Consider the following 13,691-nt stretch of genomic DNA (forward strand, 5'->3'; position numbering starts at 1 on the left):
AGTAAAACATGGGTTTGGTTGAAAGAGAGCCCTATCCTTGGACCCTAGAAGAGAAAGTCAGGCAGTATGCATGATCCAGAGGGCCAGCTGGGGAATGATGGGCCATCGGTGGCCTTGTCGGAATATATAGGTTGCAAAGGAACAGATAAGTGATGGTGCTGAATAGTCTCTGAGGTGTTTGACACCCTTTGTCTATGGTATTCCTGGCCCTTCTAAGACAGCCAACCAAAGTGTGCTCCTGGTCACCAAGCATGGTCCCAAATGAAAGATGATTATTGGCTGCAAATCTGATGTAATATTCTCTACATCTGGTTCCAACCTCAATCCATGGGCTCAAGTGTGGAGAAATATTGCATCTGTATTTTTTTCATGAATTAGATTAACTTCAATTCTTAGTCTGGGGTATTGGGACTTCAGTTTTATTTTTCTCTCCCAACCCCCACTCAGGGGCAGGGCTGACTTTTCAGAAACTTACACAAGGTCAACAGCTTGAAGAGGCACCCATGGGCCTCAGCAGGATGTCCACTCTCTCATGGCAGAGATGTCCACTGGTATGTCCTTGTGGTCCCTTCCAGCCCTCCTCTTTGCTACTTTCATGCTGTGCTTGGAGCCATGGAAGGAACTTCTGGACAGGCTGTAAATGTCAGGCTGAGAACATGTCACCAGGTGCAATCCTTGGCTATCCCTCCAAGATCCTTCCACCCCTTTGGGCACCACCAGAAGCTGCCCCAGACCTGACTGTAACCCAGCCTCCTGACTTGGAGAATCCCATTGCAGGCAAGTCAACCACTTGATTTGCCCACATTTCTCTCCATGGACTTCTTCCCTCTGTCTCCACACTCTAGTATCTTCAGTAGATCTTGCTTTTAGAAATGACAGCGCTGAAGTCTTGTCAAACAAATGGTTCTCCTGAAGCAGCAAGCATAAAACTTACTGTATACCTGAATGGTGAGGGGATAAACAATAGATCATGATTAATTAAAACCAAAAGCTGCCCCAAGGCATTACCCATAATGATCAGATATGTGGACCCGGCTAATCTCTTCCCTTCATCTCCTTTCCTTCTTTCCTTTCTTTTTTTCTTTTCTCTTTTCCTGAGGCCTCACTGGCCCTTGAGAGTAGGCCATCATGACTGCTTGAGCCACATTCTCTGGGTTCCAGCAGTATGGCCTGCTGAGAGTTTGACTGCACAGTGTGTCCTCTGCTGGGTACTTCCCTCAGTTGGACTGAATCTGTCCAGAGGCCCACTGGCCTGTTCAGTGGCTGAAATCTTTGTTTCTCCTCAGCGTTTATTTCTTTATTTAGTCACGAATACCTCCAGATGGCCTGCTTTCTCCAGACCCTGAACATCCTGCTTACCTAGTACCGTCATTCCTTGCCTAACTCCTAAAGTCATTTGAGTTGACACCTCTGATCAGATGGTTCCACCATGGGAGGACTTCCAGGTGAGGCAACGAGCCCCCTGCTATTGGACCACCATCTTCTGGGAACCTAATGGAGGCTATTCCTAATTGGACACCAAATTGCATTGAGAGACGTCTAAATGCCCATGTCTTTAAACTTCCAATAGCCAATTAGGGACTGTCTAGGGTCAAATCCTGATGCTACCATTTATTAACTGTGTGACCTTGAACAAGTTAACTTAACCCCTTTGAGACAACTCCTTCATCCTTCAAGTGGGGATACTAAGCATTCCTATCATAGAGAGCTGTTGGGGGCTGGGTGGAATATTACATGTGAAGCAGGTAGCCCAGTGCATGGCATATAAAAACTCTTAGTATGGTTATTTATATCTACCCTTGCCCTTCCTTTCTTAATTTGCTGAGCAGGGACTGGCCCATCAGCCGTGCAGGTTTTATGGGGTGATTTCAGGGTTCATAAACCATAGAGTGACCTGAATGCCTTGCTGACAATGGATATTCAAGAAGAACTCTCTTCCCAGCCTTAATGCTCAGTCCTCTCTTGATCTCATTCACCACTGTCTTCCTGAGAAGGGAGTGTGCCACCATCAATACCTTTTCTGAGAGAAGATCTCCATAGGGAGCAAGGAAGAAAGGAGTGATATTTGTTTCCTAGGACTGCCATAACAATTTGCCAAAAAACAGTGGCTGAAAAACAACAGAAATGTATTCCTTCACAGTTCTGAAGGCTTGAAATTCAAACCTTCAAGTGATGTCACAGCCATGCTCTCTCTACATGCTCTAGGAGAGGATCCTTACTTGCCTCTTCCCAGCTTTTGATGGTTGCTGGCGATCCTCGGCATTTTTTGGCTCAAAAGCATTATTCCTTTCTCTTTGATTCTTCTCTTTGTGGACAGTAATGAAAATGGGGACTTTGCAGATCTTTCTAGCTAGATTGGGATAATTTTGTGCATCATCCCATTTCCAGTTGTGCCTTTGCCCATTAGGAAGTGGGTAAGACAAAATGATAGGGTTTTTATTCTATAGAATTGGTAGTGGAATTGGAATAGGGTGGTTGTAAAACTGATTTACTGCTTTGGGGACTGCTGCCTTGTTACCAGACATCGTGGATTCTCCCAACTTATTTTTCTGTCTGATTCATTCCTTTGTTCCCTGCACGGTATTACCTGACTACTGAGATTTTGCCCATGACTTTATTTTTCTTTTCTTTTCTTTTCTTTCTTTCTTTCTTTCTTTCTTTCTTTCTTTCTTTCTTTCTTTCTTTCTTCTTTCTTTTTGTATCCTCATGTTTTCTTTCCTTTTCTTCTCCCAGTTGAGTATTCATCTTATTCTAATCACCCAAGGTTGGAGGCTATGGCAAGCTCTCTTTAATCTGCCAAGGGTGTGGGTATTCACTGGAAGCAGTATTTTCCAGATATTCAAAACCTTATGAGAAAGGTTTGAACTAACTGGAATTTTCCCACTAGCAAAGTGAGCATGGCTTCCAGTCCACCCAAAGTTGTCCACTCAGGGGTTCTGATGGACAGCTAACCATCAATGGAATGCAAGAAAGGCTGGTCAATGAGAAATGGTTATCAGCTCTAGGGGTTAAGAATGGTGGGAGAAATACTTCATTGGTTCTGCCAAGGTCACTGTTTACTATTATCCCAGGATTCAGGTTTCTATCCCTCTATTCTGCTGGACACTAAGCAGGACATTTGAAACTCCAGTCTACCAGATTCTTCTTCCTCTTTTTCCTGTTCCCTCCCCGCTCTGAGCCAGATATCCCTCTTCATAATGCCTGTTTTTTAAACAGAAGAATAATATGTTTTTCAACAAGAATATATGGCTTCACCTACATATATGAGTAGTGTATGAAGGTGTTTCCCTTGAATTCTATCTTTGCTCAATAATACTCTGCCTATTTGAGATGCTTTCCTTTTTGACAGCATCATAGAACTGAATGGACTTGTTTTTCCCTAAACCTCTTGGCGTCAGCTGAAGATGGTCCTCCTCTGACCTTTTCTGAATGTTTATGGCCTAACCAACCAGGTTAGGAACAAGGCATAATCCCTCACCTCCACGGTCAACCTTCCAGCTGTGATGTAAAAGCCCATGGCATTAATCCTACAGTTCCCAAAAAGATGGCTCAAAAAAGATGAACAAGCTACACTGTGACAACCTTTTCTTTTTTTTTTCTTTCCCTTTTTGCATTCTACATTCTACTGTTTCCTCTACTCTTTGCTAACTCACTGTTTAGGCTTCATACCAAAGGGTTCATTTTTATTCTTCACTCAATTTTGACAATCCCCATTGTCCTTGGGTTGAAAATGCAGTGCATGCCGACCAAATAATGGAGCTGAATATATCTTAATCTCAACCACACTGGAGAACCATCAAGAAGATGTCTCTGTCCTTCCCCCTGGCATATAAGGGGTTACGGTACTGTGCACCCTGAAAGATAGTGAATGATATAACCCAAGATGTAGGCAGAAGACAAGAACTGTGAGAGACACACAAGTATAAGGAGGATAAAGGGGCAAATTTACAAAAATAATTTAACTTCTCTAAGTCCTTTGTAATAACTCTTAGAGTGCTTCAATTCCTTAAATCTTTGAAGATGCTCATTCTAACCACTCTGATAGGTCTATTCTAGGATTCCTGGAATTCCCGATGGTTTGGATCCATCTCAACAGGTGGGAATTCAAAACCACATGCAGATTCTACCAAAGATGCTTCCTAATTTTCCTTTGGTACCATTTGGCACATGTTGAGATTAGAAGAGCAGGTGCTTCTGCCACAACCTCCTACCCTTCCCCACATCTGGTCTTTCTCTTGTGCTTCCCAGTCGGGGTAAATATACTGTCCTGGCCTGTACTTCAGTAGAAAGCCTGCTTTAGAGAGAGTCCAAAAGTATGTGCCTGCATGCATCCAGGTGCAGGCACATGCAAACAAACATAATCATGAGTAAGGGGTCTCATCTGGATTTTGCTCTCACTTTTGAATGCACAGAATTATAATTCCATGCATTTATCTGTACTTCTCTGGCTGGAAACTAACCGATACTCATGCTGGTTAGATTCTGTGTGCTTGTGTGGAGTGGAGTTAGGCAGAAGGGATTTCAAATTCAATTTGGGGGATTATAAGCAGTATTTACATTCTAGAGTAGAAAAGGGAATTTGATCATAAGCCCATAATGCCCTTCCTCATTTGTTTTAGCAAGAACGCATTTTGTAAGCCTTAATTTTTCAGACACTACGTGGGTAACCACCTCCTATTCTAGAATTCTTACTTCCTAGGCCAGCAAAGTGTCACAGTGCTGATGCTTTCAACTGATACTAACAATTCTGGTCAGTAATATAACTTGGATGCATCTGTAAATAACACCTTTCCCTAGATATTCATTGACCTCGTGTCCAATACCCAAAAAGTTGCTGTTCATTTTTGGTGTGTGTGAAATGTGGATCTTTCTGTTCAAGCAGTCTCTCACGGGAAGTCAAGCTATTGCAGCAGGGGCAAGAATGTCTTCTGTCTTCATCTGATGCAGAAGGAAAGATCATAAGAGGAAGGTGGCAAGGGAGACCCTCAACCTGGCCCAGGTCTGGTGTTGTTTTAGATAGAATAAGCAGAGGCTGACAAATACACTGTGGACCACTGTTATTGTGCTCAGATCCAAGACTTGGGGGGGGGGTGTCGTTGTGGGGAGCCATGGGGTTTCTTGTGAAGGAGATGGACATTTTTACCGAATGAATGATTATTTTTCCTTACTTGTACTACTAGTTCCTTGGGAAAACACTTCCGACAACCCATTTGAGGAAATCAGATTCCTCAAGGAGAGGAATTCAGTACCAGAACCAGGGCAGCCACAATGAAGACGGGCCAGGCCATAATCATCTGGCGAGTTATCTCATGAGCTAAAGTCCCATTCCTGCCATATCCTCAGTCTCTATTGCAGAAGAAAAACAATACAATTCTACACTGAAACAGAAACGGTCTCTTCTGGCTATGGTTCACTTAAAACAAAAATGTAGGGGGTGTGTCCGAGCACAAACCAAAGCTTACTCTCAGCAAGCTTTCCACGTGAGTAGCAGGACACGAATCAGCATAAAGCTGGGAGAGAGTAACTCCTATCGGCGACCTTCTTTTGCTCAAAAGTACCTCCGTCACCATAGGTGGGCATTTGAGGGGGAAAGAAAGAATTGAATAGTGAGGCCATATTCTACTCAGTGCACTCTCCAAATGTCTGATCATCCCTGCATAAGAAATGGAGTCAAAATGTTAGCACGCCTAAATGTTATGAAAGATATGCATCCCCCACCATCTACAATCTCAACTTAGATGCATGTCATGTCCTGTCAGCAGAGATTTATCTCTGTGTTTTATATTCCACGAAACAAGGAAAAACCCTTCTATCTATCCCCCTGCCTTCAAGTGAAAGGGTAAGAGAGGCAGGATCAATGATAAACCAGCTGCGTGGACATTGAAATATTTGAACAGTGATAATGACCAGATAAATGTCAGCGGCACCAGTGAAGGATGGAGTGGGGTTTCATTCAACCTTTCTCTTCCACAGCACCTAACACAATGTATTATAGGCTGTTTAAACAGCTGCTCAGTAACCGGCGGCGGGGGGACAAGGGGCGGGTGTTGAATGAAGTCCCTCAGGAACAAAAGTGGCTATGTGGTGGGCGGGTGGAGAGGTGCTGGGAGAAGAGTATGGGTGAGAAGGCTGACATACTTACAGGAAGGAGGGTCAATAGAATGACGTCTTAGCTCCCCCTCCACCTTCCCTGCTCGCATAGTGCTCACTTTTGTATTTTTAAATAAATTATACCTATACTGTAGGTATTGCTCTATAGGGTTTTTCCCCCCATTTAAATCTGTCTTTGAGGTTTTGCTGTGTCTTCATAAAGAAAGCTCTGTCTTCTGGAGGTTCCGTAACCAATCATTTCAGCACTAAGGTCTTTCCGTTTTCATTCAAACTGTCACAGGATGCATCCTCTGGGTTCCTTCATCTCTCTTTCACAGTGGGAGCTTTGAGGATAGGAAGGACAACTCAATAAGGAGCTCAACAAAGCTCAGAAAGGTGGAGGGGACCTGAATACATCATAGATTGAGAAGACGTCATTCATCTTCTTTTTCTGGTTAGAGTCCTTCAACCAAGTATACCCCGTATTTGTTTTGTTTTGTTTTTGTTTTTTTTTTTTTTTTGCTTGCAATCGGCCTTGCTCTCTCAACCTAGTCACAGACTCCCTAGGGGCCAGGGGCAAAGTCTGCATTCACACCTGAAATGCACAACACCCAGCATTGCCCAAGTCCTTGACAAGCGAGCAATGAATCCACCTGAAATATGTTGCCAATTTTCTTGCTCAAAGGATGGTTCAACAGGCATTAATACAGACATTTGGAAGGACATTTACCAATATCTATTAAAATTTAAAATATGGGTAGCCTTTCATCCCGTTTTATTTATTTTTTATTTTTTTATTTTTTATTTTTTTTTTCATCCCCTGTTTTATATTCAATGTCTTTGTAGAGCTAAACTCACACGAGCACACAGGAGGTGTCAGCCAAGGTACTCACTGCAGTCTCCTTTAAAAGAAACAACCTGAACACAATTCACTGGGTCGATGCTAAATATTACAGGAACATCCATAAGATGGAGTGCAAAGTATCTTTTTCTTTTCAGCAAAGTAGAGCTTTATGAAGATGTGGCAGAACTTCAAAGATGAATTTAAGTGGAGGAAAAAACCCTACAGAACAATACAAACAGTATGGTGTGCTTCATTTACAAATACAAACTCAGCCCTAACTCCCCTCCCCACCCCCCAACACGTTCTCTGTATAGATTTCCATAAATGTAAATGTACAGAAATGTTTCTGGCAAGATTCACACCTGATAATAACAGTCGTTACCTCTGGAGAGAGTTATGGAAGGAGAGGGTGGTGAACAGCTTTATCTGTAGAGTGTTAGTTCCTTAGAAGAAAAGTGTCTTCACAAATAAGCTATTTTATTTTATTCTTTATTATTATTTTTTAAATATGAAATTTATTGTCAAATACAACACCCAGTGCTCATCTCAACAGGGGCCCTCCTCAATGCCCATCACCCACTTTCCCCTCCCTCCCACCCCCCATTAACCCTCAGTTTATTCTCAGTTTTTAAGAGTCTCTTATGGTTTGACTCCCTCCCTCTCTTTTTTTTTCCTTCCCCCCCCCCCCACGGTCTTCTGTTAAGTTTCTCAGGATCCACATAAGAGTGAAAATATATGGTATCTGTCTTTCTCTATATGACTTATTTCACTTAGCATAACACTCTCCAGTTCCATCCACATTGCGACAAAAGGCCATATTTCATTCTTTCTCATTGCCACGTAGTATTCCATTGTGTATATAAACCACAATTTCTTTATCCATTCATCAGTTGATGGACATTTAGGCTCTTTCCATAATTTGGCTGTTGTTGAAAGTGCTGCTATAAACATTGGGGTACAAGTGCCCCTCTGCATCAGCACTCCTGTATCCCTTGGGTCAATGCCTAGCAGTGCTATTGCTGGGTCACAGGGGAGATTTATTTTTAATTTGTTGAGGAACCTCCCCACTGTTTTCCAGAGTGGCTGCACCAGTGTGCATTCCCACCAACGGTGCAAGAGGGTTCCCGTTTCTCCACATCCTCGCCAGCATCTATAGTCTCCTGATTTGTTCATGTTAGCCACTCTGACTGGCGTGAGGTGATATCTCAGTGTGGTTTTGATTAGCTATTTTAAATTAAACTGTAGGAAGAAATCACGTGGGATAACACCTGAGACTGGCGAGTGGAGGTAGACCAAGAGATTTATGCCTGCGGTTCTCTGATTCATACTCAAACCTTGTGGAGTCCATGGCCAAAGTGCAGAAACGGGACGGATGAGTTTAATCAACAGTAGTAGGTGTAGCCTGATCTGGGATCCTCTCTCTGGGAAAGAAGGTTAAGTCTGCTTTTCCAGAATCAGGCTCAACATCTGGAGCACAACTGAAGGTCTTAGGAAGAGAAGAAGTGTGTTGGTCAGAACAGAGGATGCCCTCATCACCCCTAGAAAGTTCAAGTTCACACCAGGAGCAGAATCTAAATTCATGTCTCTGGGCCAGTGGCTCTGAGTGTCTGTGCACACAGAATCCCCTGGGTGTTGCGTTTAATCTGAAAAAATCCTGGACCCCACCCACAGGACTCCTTCTGGTTGACTAGAGCTGGGGTGCGGCCTGGGAGACTGCATTCTAACAAGCGCCCCAGGGGATTCAGACATGCTGTGGGAGTGTGTGGGAGCAGAGTGAGGATGGCCACCTCCCCTCTCTGTGGCAGACCACCCTTCAGAGTCACCACGTGCAAAACCTTGTTTGTCGTCCCTTCCTGCCAACTGCTCCCTTTCTCACTCCCATTTTCCCACTTCCAAATGTTCAGACGGCCTTCAGAATTAAATACAGAGTTCCCAGATAGGCACTGAGGATAGCCCGGGAACTCTGGAGGCAAAGTCAGGAAGGGTGGGTGGGGACAGAGCTAGGGGCCAAAGGGAGGAGACAAGTCAGTGCAGTTGGATCATTGGTTTGAAATGGGAGATTTGGATAAAAGGTGGTTGTCTCTCGTCTGAAAGGGTGTAAAACTTGTAAGACAGAGTTCCAAGTTTCAAAATCAAAGCTGTTGGCTAAAACTTGCCGAATTAAATTGAGAAGAAAAAAAATACCCATTCTAAGACTCTGGGCAGAAATATGCGTTGGGCAGATTCAATGTCCTAGTCCTTGTCCTTGAGGAGAGCTTGGTATGGTCCTGAGGCAGAGGGGCAGAGAAGCAACTATGGTACTAGTTGCTGACTTTTACTGAACGCTTACTATATGCCAGGCAGTGTCCCAAGCATAATTCTCGCTTAATTCTCACAATAACCTCTTAGGTGGCTATGATTTTTTTAATCTCCCATTTTACAAAGAAATGAAGTAAGGAACCGAGAATTAGATAACTTTCCGAAATCACACAGCTAAAGGAAGATGCAAACCAAGCTGTCTGACTCCAGAGCTCATGACTTACCCACTAAGTTATTACGTTTTAATTAAACATACAAAATCCAGCCATAGAACCACTATATGAGCAGAGAAAACAGAGAGGTGGAAAAGATCAGATGTGGTGAGAAATTACAGGTGATGTCTCTCAGTTGGGTTTTGAAGAATGAATAGGAGTTTTATGGGAAGAAATAAAGAGGAGGTCCATGGCATGCACTGGACATGGTAGGTTACAAACCCCCAGAGATAGTGTTGGAGGAACCACAAGAGATAAAGGAGAATGAACACAGCCTGTGAAAGAGACAAGGGAAGAGAACGGGATGGATGGGGGTGGGGAGGGGAATGGCAGGAACAGATGGTGGAGGGTCTGTGCATTAAATATAAAGTGAATGGGAACTGGACTTAGGCAAAGTGAACCTGTGAAAGGTTTTAAGTAGGGGAGTGAATAATCAGATTTGCTCCTAATATTTGTTTAATAGAGTGGAGGAATGATTCTCTCGGGAAAAGACCAGAGACAAGAAACTGGTATTTAGAGTCTATATTGGTGCTAGTCAGGGCAAGCAGACCTCTGGGGAATGAGAGAAGCCAAGTAACAGGTCTTTGTCACTTCCTCGTTCTTTCTGAATTATCCGGTTTTATGCCTTAAGTGATCCCTTCACTTAGTCACTATAGACACAGCCTATGAGGTGACCTGTAGACCCCCTGAAGGTATAAGAACTCACTCATCAGAGAGAACTCATTTTGTGTCCAACAGAGACAGATCCAGGAAATGGGGATACTGTCAGTGGGAGAAGGAGATAGACTGCCCTGGGGACAAGAAAAATGATCCTTTCCCTGTGGCATGTCTGATGTGCATAGGAGGCAGCGAACTTCAGAGTTGTAAAGTAACCACCTCCTGCATTTGTCTAATCAAGGTTTTATCATTTGCAGAGAGAGTTCACATGCATGATCTCATCTGAGTTGGATGGAAGCTGCCATTCACACCTCTGTCATCGGGACCAAAATACCTTGTGACTTCACTCAGCAGCAGCTGGCTGAGGGGTGTGAGGAGCTCAGCTGCACAGGTGGCTGGAAAAGTGGGGAGAGTGGAGGGAGCCCTGGAACCTTCTCTGTATTCCGGGGGGAGGCGGGGCAACTGTTGTGGGTGAGTGGGAAAGAAGATGAGCAAAGCCTGGGAAACTGTCAAATGGAAAACTTGCGGGGTTCCTAAACCACTCATTTGGTGCATCTTTTTAAGTTATATCCAATTGAGTTGGAAGGGGAGGGGAAGCTTCCAGATCCTGGAGCTCCCTTGGGGAGAAACTTGAATTCTGCTTCCATAAGGAGTTTTGATGCTTGACAAATTCACAGAATTTTTTTTAACCTGATCTGATTTCCCTGCTATTAAAATTCTAATTTGATTTCTTCTTCAAGATAAGATCCTTTGTTGGGGGGGGGAGTTGAATTCTCCCAAACCCTTTTTCTTTTTTTAATATAATTTATTATCAAATTGGCTTACATACAACACCCAGTGCTCATCCCAAAAAGTGCCCTCCTCAATGCCCATCACCCACTTTCCCCTCTCCCCCACCCCCCCATCAACCCTCAGTTTGTTTTCTGTATTTAAGAGTCTCTTATGGTTTTCTAAGTAAATGTTCATATTTTATACCTTGTGGTGATATGTACAAACTCTAGGAACCAGAGATGAAAGTGAAGGACAAGAAAAGAGACTAAAATATGGACCCCTTGAGGGCGGGGAAGGTCCATAAACACCTTTGCCCTCCTCACACAGTCTGGTACCTAGCACATTTTTGCAGAACATGCATATGTTGTATGGGAAATGAGTGAATTGAGAAAGCGAGAAACAGAGAGAGAAGAGGAACAGGGATGAGAAAATACAGACATTAATATTGAAGCTCATAATGCTTTCCTTCCCACAGTTTTTTTCACTCTCTAAATGGATTAGCTCATTCATTCCCCCACACCTAGGTTCTCTAGATGCCATCCATTCAATGGGGGAAACCAGAAAACAACAAACTCAGTACAACACAGTCCTACCTCTCACTTCTGTATACCCAAACCAGGACTAGGAACCCAAACAAATACACACATTCTTTGGCCTTCAGAAGTTGAATGTCAATCCCCAGTCTGCCTATAGGGGATACATTCTAGTATAGGGGATACATTACTGTCAAGAGGAACCTTTCCAGATTCCACAGTAAAGAGGAATTTGTTCCCACTGACTTGAGCGTGGCATGAAAACGAAAGGTTCTTCTCTGAGCAAGTCAAGACACAATTGAGGGAACATGTGGCATGCCCTTGGGGAAGTGACACCACCCATGAGGGTGAAGGTGGCATTATAAGTTCATTGTGACTTCTTCCATCTCTAAGTTCTGGTTTAGAATTCCTGGAGCACTGTCCCCAGAGAACACCAGCAAGGCTCAAAACATCTCTAGGGACTCTTATTTTGCAAAAGATCCCCAACATCCCAAGCAAATTCCTTCGAGTTTCTTTGCTGGTGGAATAACTTTTCATACCTTTGGGGTAATATTCGAATTTGTGGGGAGAAAAGTCATTCAGAACCAAAGTAAATGAATCATGTCAATGACTAAGCTAGGAGTAGGGCTTTTGATCAAAAACAGTGTGTGCACGTACATGGACACACACACGCACGCCCACTTCATACTTTAGTGAAAGATTTTGTAAGATTCCAAAAGTGGGTTGCACCATAGCACCATGGGGAAAATATGCGTAGAAATCACCATGTGAGATTGCAGTGTAATACTTATTTGGAAGAATACATTAATAATAGCCAGAGTAGTCTCATCACCTGGCAATAAGCACAAGGGTAGAGTGGTGACCCCAGTTATCAATTATTTTGCACACTGAATGCTGTTCGTCAATCACCCTTCTTTTCCTGATATGATGATGATGGCTGTCAGCAGAAGCCTACCATCACTGAGTCTTTCTCTTCCGTGCATTCCATTTATACATATGTGTGTGTGTGTGTGTGTGTGTGTGTGTGTATTCCTAAAGAAAATATTAAGAATTTCCACTAGAAAGCTACAAGTATAATTTCTTCAACAGTCTTTTCTCATCTCATTTTCTCTTCTCTGAGAAGAGGTTAGATTCTTATTATATTAAATAATAATTCCTGACTCTCAATTTTTGCTTTATGATCATCTTGGATATATAACTATGTTTGCTCTGGGAAAATGGGTCACAGATTGCTAAACTAGCTTCTCACCGTGCAGTGGTTAAGAGCTGTTTGTTTTTCAAATACCTTAATTGTACGGTCTACCAGAAAAGAGCAGCGCTGGAAATTATACCTCTGGACTAAATGCAACCAGATGGACAAAAACAACAAGGCGTTTGAAAAGATAAATGCCCCACAATCCCCCTGTGGTTGGTTTTATCGCCAGTTAATTTTATAATGGCTTCTTCTGGAGCAGGGGGATATTCCCCAGGGGTAGGAGTGGTCCCTCAGCAAAAATCAGGCAGACTTCAGAGACAAGGGTCCTCTTTGCCGCCTATTTGGGTAGAATTGGAGTAAACCTTTTGGCTTGGGGGCTGGGGTAATGGGTGGAGCTGGTGGGAGTGGAATTCTAAGCACAAGAAGAGCACCACATCCTTCTTTGATTTACATTTCTCCCTGATCTTCATTTTGCAGTGCCTCTTGGTTGACATAAAGCAAGAGTTTAGTCCAAAATTGGTGACCAGAGCTGAGAATGTGGGAAGCATGGCACTTAATGGCCTCGTTAGTTATCTGCAGGTTAAGGTTCCAGAAGCCAGAGTTGCTACTAGAAAAATATCCCATGTTGGATGAGAATCACGTGAACGCATCAACGGACTCAGGGTGAGGCTGACCTCTGGATCTCTGTTGCTTTTCCCAGGACCATGGTGTCCAGGCTAAAAACCAGCTTTTGTGGATATGCCTTAAAATCCAGACAGACAACCAGGCTGCTGGACTGTTTTCAGGCCATAGGTAATTATATACCATTTCTTGTAGTATATCATAACCACACTAGATTCATGGTTGGTCAGTGAGGGAGATGTGGGGAGAAAATCCAGAAAGAAATGTAGATTGAAGACCTCATTGACCCTCTTCTCATGAAATGGTTGGGATTGTTGAACATCTCATCGTTTGGGAAGAGTTTCCTCTCTCCCACTCCTTCTCCAACTCTGCCACCATTTCCTCCAAACACAAGTTCTTGAAAATGGAGGGCACGGAATTTAAGGTACTCCAAGTATGTGTATTATAAAAAAGATGGATTGAAAGAGAGA

General features: G+C 43.3%; 1 long non-coding RNA gene across 1 annotated transcript; it reads right to left on the reverse strand.

Annotated features, from left to right (window-relative positions):
* Positions 1–405: 405 nt before the first annotated feature.
* On the reverse strand, positions 406–11,765 carry LOC109503173. The gene is made up of 2 exons (XR_002162073.3): positions 11,597–11,765; positions 406–941 (listed from the first exon to the last, which is right to left on the reverse strand). It is a non-coding gene; the product is annotated as an uncharacterized LOC109503173 (long non-coding RNA).
* Between the last annotated feature and the right edge of the window lie 1,926 nt (positions 11,766–13,691).

Source organism: Felis catus, chromosome C1 (assembly GCF_018350175.1).
Source record: "Felis catus isolate Fca126 chromosome C1, F.catus_Fca126_mat1.0, whole genome shotgun sequence".
In the NCBI taxonomy this organism is placed as follows: domain Eukaryota; kingdom Metazoa; phylum Chordata; class Mammalia; order Carnivora; family Felidae; genus Felis; species Felis catus.